The following is a 10,164-nucleotide window of genomic DNA, read 5'->3' as shown; positions in this document are numbered from 1 at the left end:
AAACTGAAACAAACAAAAAAAAAAGTTGACATATTTGATATCACTGCGTCCGTAACAACCTGCTCTATAAAAATAGCACATGATCTACCCTGTCAGATGAATGTTGTAAAATTAAAGATAACAAAACGGTGCCAAAACAGCAATTTTTTTGTTACCTTGCAATTAAAAATCATATGTACCCCAAAATAGTACCAATAAAACTGACACCTTATGCCCTAGTTTCCAAAATAGGTTCACTTTTTGGGAGTTTTTACTGTAAGGGTGCATCAGGGGGGCTTTAAATGGGACATGGCATCTAAAACCAGTCCAGCAAAAACTGCCTTCCAAAAACCATATGGCATTTCTTTCCTTCTGCGCCCTGCTATGCGCCCTTACATCAGTTTACGACCACATGTGGGGTGTTTCTGTAAACCGCAGAATCAAGGTAATAAATATAGAGTTTTGTTTGGCTGTTAACCCTCAATGTGTTAAAGAAAAAAATGTAATAAAATTTTCCTTTAATTCTTGTGGAACACCTAAAGGGTTTACAAAGTTTGTAAAATCAGTTTTGAGTAACTTGAGGGGTGTAGTTACTACAATGGGGTCATTTATGGGGGGTATCCACTATGTAAGCCCCACAAAGTGACTTCAGACCTGAAATGGTCCTTAAAAAGTGGGTTTTAGAAATTTTCTTAAAAATTTTAAGAATTGCTTATAAACTTCTAAGCCTTGTAACGTCCTAAAAAATAAAATGACATTTCCAAAATGATGCCAACATAAAGTAGACATATGGGGAATGTTAAGTAATACATATTTTATGAGGTATCACTTTCTGTTTTAGAAGCAGAGAAATAGAAATTTTGAAAATTGCTAATTTTTCAAACTTTTTGGTAAATTTGGGATTTTTTCATAAATAAAGGTGAAATATATTGACTCAAATTTATGACTGTCATGAAGTACAATGTGTCACGAGAAAAGTGACGCATGTCAGATTTGTAAATTTTGACCTGGACACTGGGGCATCAATGACCTTTGGTCATGAAAGGGTTAAAGAAATTTGCTCATAATTAGTTGTAAAGATGAGTTGAACGTGATGTTCAAACTAACTGGTTTTCAACCGCAATATGTTCTTCATAAGACTGGGCAAGGCAGTCCACCGAGGTTGGTAACATTGACCCTGCTGGTCAGGGAGAGTGGAGAACCTTAGGCGGAACCTGTGGAATCTAACCCCTATTTGGTGAAATTCTTGGGGTAAAACCTATGCCTTTAGGCCCGTGGCCTTGTTGTGGGTTACAGGTGGCCTACCGTAACCTGTGTCGCCATTGGTGGGAATTTCTACCTTTCGCAGCATACTTATGTATGTGGACACATTAGGGACTGCATTAAGGTTGTAGGGCTAATGTATGTAAATAGCAACAGTTGCATTTCAAATAATAAATTGCCCTTCCCCTTTATCACTGCCTGCCAGAACTTTACTTATGCTGCAGTGTACATTTGACAATGATTCACAACTTTTTCAATAACATCAACTACAAAGCAACAGGTGCTTTTCAGTATTTATCTCTTGCGTACTTTAAGTGAAGCAGACGTAGCAACTTTACTTTCAACCTCACCCATAATGTCATTAATAAAAAGATTAAAAATACCTAGGCCCAGCTGCTGACTTTGGACCATTTGGAATATATACTTATTTACAATGACTCATTTTTTTCTGTTCCATAACCAATTCTTTACCCATATGCATATATTGTCCCACCATAGTACCTGCATTTGTAGCTTTAGAGTAAGGCTCTTGTGTGATACTGTATCAAATGCTTTTGCAAAATCTAGATATCTCTTACCTCAAAGTAACCAATAATGTTAGCTCTACCTGTTTTCATTAATCTAGGCTGGTTGAAAATTTTTAGATTGTTCAACATTTCTCTTTTAGAATAGCTACAAAAACAGTATTTTGATATTTTACATACTACAGATGGCAAATGTCCTGGACAGTAGTTAAACAGTTCCACCATTTCACTGTCGGCTCCAGCAAGGAGGAGACACGGAGTGCAGGACAGGTCACACAAGTGCTGGTGGGAGACTCGATAATTTGGGGTACAGATAGGGCAATCTGTCAGAAAGGCCTGGATTGTAAAATGGTGTGTTGTCTTCCTGGCTATCTGGTTAGACGTATCTCGGATTGGGTTGACAGATTACTGGGAGTATATCAATTGGTTGTGCAGGCAATGTTTAACTAAGAAACATAAAAAAAGGAGCACCATAGGGTAATAACGTAACGTTAGTGATACAGAATGTCTCCAATTAGGAGGCTCACCTTATGGAGTTGTGCAAAACGTAGACACAACTCTAGTGTAGGCTCATCTGGGGTTGTATGAATCCCCCTCTTATGCAGATGGTAGGCAGCCAGGGGTACGAGGTATTCTGGTCAGGGATGCCTGGAGTCCCTCAGAAGGTAAGTAGATCAGCAGAGGATGTCCCGCGGCGCAAGAAGATCATCCGATATTTCGGTTAAAATTCCAAGTATTTATTCAGCAAGTGGTACAATGCATTTCGAAGACAGCAGTCCCCTTTATCAGGTACAGGATACTTGCATACAGACAATATAGCTGTTACACACATATAAATGTAATAAAAAAACGCCAAAAACATTGGAGTGGGTGTCAGGGGGTGGGGATGGGCATTTCTGGACATTTGCATAAGGAGTTCCTGGTGGGTATTAATTTATTTTTATTTGAAAATGGGTGTACTTAGTGTTTAAAACACGTTGGTGGAGTAAGTGGTGTATAAAAATTGATGTCTGGCATCTGTATATTGCCCCCCAGCGGTGCCCGGTAATTACCGAGGCGATCGTGGTGCGGGGGCACCCACGTGACTCCGGACAGCAGTCATGTGATCGCAGAAGCGGGCACGTGAACTCCACTGCCCAGCAACTAGACGCTGAGGCAGCTGGAGGCGGCAAGAATGTATGCGCTGTCGGGAGGGGGAGCGCCCCGGAACGTGGCAGGGGAAATTAAGCGAGTGCTGGATGAAGTGACAGTCTTGTCACTTGAGAGCAGGAGGGGGACAGTGTAATAAATAATTATTTGATTTAAAATTAGTGCTGGCTGCTTTGATGAATTACATGTGGGTAAAAATGGATGAAATGCAGGATAATAAAGGGGGAACTTACAAAATGAAAATGTAAAAGAATAATTATATAAATATATGAATAAATAGGTGAAGTGTAAATATGTATATAAAGCTGAAATAGCATAAAAAAGGGGCTAGACCTAGTAAAATTGAGATGGTACCGTACAATGGGAATGAATACGCATGGACGGGGAAATGATGTGTGAGAATGGAAATGAAACTGTAAATAAAAATATGAAATTACAGACAAACATGGATAAACACATATATATATATATATATATACACACATACACACACGAATGCACACACATGTATACATACATATACACACATATGGGGGTGTGTGGAGGATGAACTGTGGGAAATGGAAATGCGTTTTAAATACGAAGGGGCAAAAAACAATTTAGTATGATGGAGATGGCTGCGCTTATGAGAGGAGGGGAGAGATGATAGGGAAATGGTGGTCGGGTCGCATGAAAGTGTGAAAATGGTAAACGGATTAAAGGTTGATTTCAAACGCTTCGTTGAGGCCATATGGATTCTCGCAGTTCAATTTGTATATCCAGAACATTTCTCGCCCTCTCAAAGTCTGGATAGTATTGTAACTATTGGTTTTTACTTGCTCCATGGGGGTTATGGAAAAATCAAAGAAAGAACCTTGATGGTGGATTGCGGCATGTCTGGATACACTATGTTGTAGAAATTTCTTTTTGACGTTTGATCTGTGTTTGTTTACTCTATTTCGGAGGGTCTGAATGGTCCGTCCTATATATTATAAGGTGCATGGACAAGTGATTAAATAAATGATGTTTGTTGATCCGCAATCCAGGTAGTCTTTAATTCGAAAAGATTTGCCATTATGGCCGCAGAAGGAGGTTGTAACATTAAGGGACCTACAGCAAAGGCATTTCGGTTGGAGGCATCTGTAGCTTCCTGGTGTTCTGGTATTGACCAAGGCATTATCCTGTTCCAAACGCTTCTTCAGTTTACTAGGTGCTAGTATATTTTTAAGGGTTTAGGCCCTCCTGAATGTGAGGGGAGGTTTTTTGGCCACATTTTTGTTCAAAAAGGGGTCTCTCTTCAGTATGTGCCAATGTTTGGACAGAATTTTCCTGAGTTCACTATGATTGCTGCTATAAGTGGTGACAAAATTCATATTGAATTGTTTAGTGGTGTCGTCCTTTGTATGGTTAGTGTTACCTTTTTTCGATATGCAGTCTGCCTGTGTAAGAGATTGGGCTTTATTCCAGGCTGCATTGATAATTCTGTGGGGGTAGTCTTTTTGCAGGAACCTAGTTTGCATAATCTCACTTTGCGAGGTGAAGTCGTTGTCACTGGAACAGTTACGTCTTATGCGTTTGAACTGGCTGAAGGGAATATTGTTCTTCCATTTTTTGTTGGTGTTCGCTTGAGAAGTCGAGATAACTGTTACAGTCGACTTTCTTAAAATGGGTTTGGTGATGATTCTTCCACTGTCAGCTTTCAATTCCAGGTCTAGAAATTCGGATGGGGACTTACTTTGTGTGCCTGAGAGGGTGATTCCTCAATCCATAGAGTTCAAATGTTCTATAAACTGATTGATTGAGGGTAGGCCCCCATCCCAAAATTATGTTGTTTGCCCAATAGCTAGATTTATAGACAAAAGGGTCCTCAAATGCCCCTATGAAGAGATTTGCGAAACTTGGCACAAAACGAGTACCCATTGCGGTACCCTTGGTCTGTAGGTACAGGATGTCTTCAAATCTGAATATGTTGTGGGTAAGGATAAACTGAATTCTTTTCAAGATGACGTTTTTCTGGTCCTGAGGCATCATGTTATCTTTGTCTAGAAACTGTTCCGTACATCTGATGCCCAGATCGTACTGGATGTTAGAGTATAGGGATGTCGCGTTCATGGTTAGCCAGTGGTATGTGTCTTTCCAATTAGCATTTTGTAATAGTTGTATAAAAGTAGTAGAGTCATTGAGGTAAGATGGTAACTGGACAACTTATTTCTGCAGGAAGATATCAACATAATGATTACTGGGAGGGTCTGGATGAAGACCCAGTGGTCATGGTCCACATTGGCACCAATGACAAAGAGGTAGGTGATGCATCCTCAAAAATGTTTTCAGGAACTTACAGTAGGTCACAAGCAAGGAACTCAAAGGTAGTATTTTCTGAAATACTACCGGTACCACAAGCCACACCAGAAAAGAAACGGGAGATTAGAGAGGTGAAGAAGAGGCTTAAAAACCGATTTAGGGGTTTGGGTTTAATGGAGAATTGAGCCAACTTCTCTGTCGGCTACAGGCTCTATCATAGGGATGGGCTGCACCTCAATGGGGAAGGGGCAGCTGTGTTGGGGGAGAAGATGGCTAGAAGGTTGGAGGAGTGTTTAAACTAGGGACTTTGGGGAGGGTAATTACATTATAGGAGGGGAAGATAGTGCAGATAGAGACCTGGGGCTAGGTAATGGAACTTGGGGAGGAATGGAAGGAGGGACTAGAACAGTTTACAAGGAAAGGTTTAGGCCCCTTACAGATGAGCGTTCCTCCCGCAGCGAGTCTGCAATGCAGCTCCCGGCCTGACCTCCCAGCGCTGCCGGGGGTCACATAGCATTATATTGATTTATGATGCTATGTAACCCTTACAGTTTTGGAATGTATTGGATAACACTGGTAGCATTATGTCATTTAATCAATATAATGCTATGTGAATCCCGTCAGTGCTGTGAGGTCAGGCCGGGTGCTGCGATGCGGACTCGCTGCGGGAGGAAAACTCGTCTGCAAGGGGCCTTAGGGTAAAAAATATACAAAAACCTCTCAACTGTAATGCCAGAACCCTGACTAATAAAACTGGAGAACTGGAATTAGTGATGTATGAGGAGGACTATGATATAGTGGGAATAACTGAGACATGGCAGGATTATAGCTATGACTGGGCGGTTAACGTGAAATAAACCAGGTACAGTATCTAACAAAGTGAGAAGATCCCTCACATTTTTGTAAATATTTTATTATATCTTTTACATTGTGCCCGATTAGCCATTTTTCCTCCCCGATGTCATGTGACTCCTTAGTGTTAGGTCTCAGGTGCGAATGGGGAGCAGGTGTTATGGCTCTCTCATACTGGTCACTGGAAGTTCAACATGTCACTTCATGGCAAAGAACTCGCTGGGGATCTGAAAAAAAGAATTGTTGCACTAAATAAAGATGGCCTAGACTATAAGAAGATTGCCAACACCCTGAAACTGAGCTGCAGCACGGTGGCCAAGACCATACAGCAGTTTAACAAGACAGGTTTCACTCAGAACATGCCTCGCCATGGTAGACCAAAGAAGTTGAGTGCACGTGCTCTGTGTCATATCCAGAGGTTGTATGAGTGCTGCCAGAAATGCTGCAGAGGTTAAAGGGATGGAGAAGGGGGGGAGGTCAGCCTGTCAGTACTCAGACCATACTCTACACGCTGCATCAAATTGGTCTGCATGGCTGTCATCCCAGAAGGAAGCCTCTTCTAACGATGATACAAAAGAAACGAGCAGACTAAGGACATGGATTACTGGTACTATGTCCTGCGGTCTGATAAGACCAAGATAACATTTTTTTGTTTAGATGATGTCAAGCGTGTGTGGGGGCAAACAGCATGGTGGTGGGAGTGTCACAGTTTGGGGCTGCATGACTGCTGCCGGCTGTGGGGAGCCACAAATGCCAACATGTCCTGTGACATACTGAAGCAGAACATGATCCCCTCCCTTCAGAAACTGGGCCGCAGGGCAGTATTCCAACATGATAACGACGCCAAACACACCTCCAAGACGACTGCCTTGCGAAAGAAACTGAAGGTAAAGGGGCTGTACTGGCCAAGCAGGTCTCCAGACCTAAACCCTATTGATCATCTGTGGGGCATCCTCAAACGGAAGGTGGAGGAGCGCAATGTCTCTAACATCCACCAGCTCCGTGATGTCCTCATGGAGGAGTGAAAGGATTTCAGTGAAAACCTGTGAAGCTCTAGTGACCTCCATGCCCTAAAGACTTAAGGCAGTGCTGGAAAATAATGGTGGCCACTAGTGTTGATCGAGCACCAGAGCACAATGAAAGTTAATGGGAGAACCAGAGCATTAAACCAGGCACCCCCTGCTCTGAAGAGGGGAGAGTGTCTGGTTCATAGGAAAAGTTCAGAAATTGATGGAAACACCACTGAAATGGTTCGGGAACAGCATTGGGAGGATGTCTAGATGCATCTTGGACTCCCAGGTCACTGATGGGAACGATATTGTCCGAGTAGTACGCCACTTTTACAGACTGACAATAATACGCACAAAACCAAAGATAAAATCGATTTTAGAGGAAAAATTGTTAGGAAACATTATTTCCTGTATATTTACTTGTAAATAAAGTGCAAGTGCTGCCAAAAATTACAAGGAAGAGGCACTCCGATACAACCTGTATATCACATAAAGGAGGGCCTCATTCACATTGTGGTATAATTGTTCAGGTAGTGGGACTCCTACACTCATAAACCCGATGCACTGCCAAAAATTACACAGAACCGGCACTCCAATACACCCTTTATTACACATAAAGGAGGGCATCATACACACCCTTAAAAAAAATTATGATTGATGGCCTGCTGGTGACCCTCAAAAATATTAGGAGCAAGGGCCTGCTAGTGATCCTCTAAAACCATTAGGGGCGAGGGCCTGCTGCTGATCTGACCGTCTAAAACATTAGGGGTGAGGGTCTGTTGCTGAGCTGACCCTCTAAAATATTAGGGGTGAGGGCCTGCTGCTGATCTGACCATTTAAAACATTAGGGGTGAGGGTCTGCTGCGAGCTGACCCTCTAAAACATTAGGGGCGAGGGCCTGCTGCTGATCTGACCATCTAAAACATTAGGGGCAAGGGTCTGCTGCTGATCTGACTATCTAAAACATTATGGGCGAGGGCCTCCTGGTGACCCTCTAAAACATTAGGGGTGAGGGTCTGCTGCTGAGCTGACCCTCTAAAACATTAGGAGCGAAAGCAGCCTAATAAGCATGTTGATATGACGGAGGAGGACGAGAAAAGGAAGATTGAACCATATACCCTTTTTGTTGTGGAAGGGGTGCATGGAATACAGTGTATTCAATAGACCATAAAAGTCACATTTAAAGTGCCTTTATGTTCAGCCGCTTTCCTCTGGTGGAGTAGAGAAGTCAGGGGCAATCCAGGCCTTGTTCATTTTGATAAGAGTCAACCTGTCCAGCATTTTCAGTTGACAGGCGGATGCCCTTATCAGTTTATTATGCCCCCAGCAAATACCCGCTCTGACAAAACGCTGGCGCAGGGGCAGGCCAGCACCTCCAAGACGTAGAGTGCCAGTTCGTGCCACATGTCCAGCTTGGACACCCAATAGTTGTAAGGCACAAAGGGATCACTGAGGACGCTGACACGGTCCGCTACGTACTTCTTCACCATCTTCCAAAACTTTTCCCTCCTTGTGACACTAGGCCGCGCATCAGAGTGAGGGTGCTGGCAGGGTGTCATGAAAATGTCCCAGGCCTTGGAGAGTGTTTCCCCTCGTCTCCCCTCCTCGGTTGCCCAAGGAACTACGGACTCTGCCGCCAGAGTTGTCAGCTGGAAATTTTTGGAGCAATTTTTCCACAAGGACCTTCTGGTATTGCACCATTTTGCTAGTCCTCTCCACCACAGGAATGAGAGATGAGAAGTTCGAGAAGGGTGAACAACCAGTAATCGGTGTTGGCCAAAATGCGTAAAACGCGAGGGGTCACGGGAAAAGCAGCATAACATAAAGTCAGCCATGTGTGCAAGAGTCCCAACAGACAAGGCTTCTCTGTCCTTATCAGGAGGATTCTCAATCTCCTCATCCTCTTCGGCCCATCCACGCTGAACAGTTGGAATAAACCTGCTATGGGTACTACCCTCTGTAGCGGAGGCAACCATCTCCTCCTCATCATCATCCAATTCGCGCTGAGAAGATGAAGTGAGGGTGGTCTGGCTATCACCCTGTGAACTGTCTTCCCCCATTTCCACCTCTTCCACATGCAAAGCATCCAACTTGATTGTGATCAGCGAGCGTTTCAGTAGACACAGAAGTGAATGGTTACGCTCATAATAGCGCATCATCGCTCACCATCTGTTTGATTCCTCAAAGTTGCGTAAAACCTCACAGAGGTCAGACATCCCATGCCCACTCGTCGCTTGTGAAGAGCGGAAGGTGACTGGAAAGGCGACGACCATGTTGCAGCTGGTATTCCACTACTGCCCTCTGTTGCTCACAAAGCCTGGCCAACATGTGGAACGTGGAGGTCCAGCGCGTGCTCACGTCGCACAACAGTTGTGAGCTGGCAGTTGCCAGACGGGCGGCAGCTGTAGATGACTTTTGTAAACGGGCACACACTCGGCGCACCTTCACCAGTAGATCAGGCAAATTGGGGTAGGTTTTGAGAAACCGCTGAACCACTAAGTTGAACGCGTGGGCTAGGCATGGTATGTGTGTGAGCTTGCCAAGCTCCAAAGCCGCCACCAAGTTACGGTCATTATCAGACACAACCATGCCTGGTTGTAGGTTGAGTGGCGATAGCCACAGCTCAGTCTGGTCCCTTATACCCTGCCACAGCTCTGTGGCAGTGTGCTGTTTGTCACCTAAGCAAATTTGTTTCAGCACGGCCTGTTGCCGCTTCCCCACTGCAGTGCTACACTGCTTCCAGCTACTGACTGATGGCTGACTGGTGCTGCAAGATGAAAATTCTGAGGTTGAAGCGGAGGAAGAGAAGGGGGGGGTTGCAGCCACTAATGTATGTGGTGGCGGAAATCCTGATGGAAGTAGGGCCCGCAATCCTTGGCGTCGGTAGCACCTGTGCCATCTCCAGGGTACGACTCCCTCCCAGCCTCCACAACGTTCACTCCCAGTGTGCCGTCAGGAAAATGTAGTGTCCCTGGCCAAAAGCACTTGTCCATGTGTCAGTCATTAAGTGGACTGCATTGGTCAGGGCACGGGTGATGTTACGGGACACATGCTGATGTAAGGCAGAGACGGCACACCGGGGAAAAATAGTTGGCGGCTGGAGACTG

Source organism: Bufo bufo, chromosome 11 (assembly GCF_905171765.1).
Source record: "Bufo bufo chromosome 11, aBufBuf1.1, whole genome shotgun sequence".
NCBI classification, from domain to species: domain Eukaryota; kingdom Metazoa; phylum Chordata; class Amphibia; order Anura; family Bufonidae; genus Bufo; species Bufo bufo.
Note: the sequence above shows the minus strand (reverse complement) of the source record.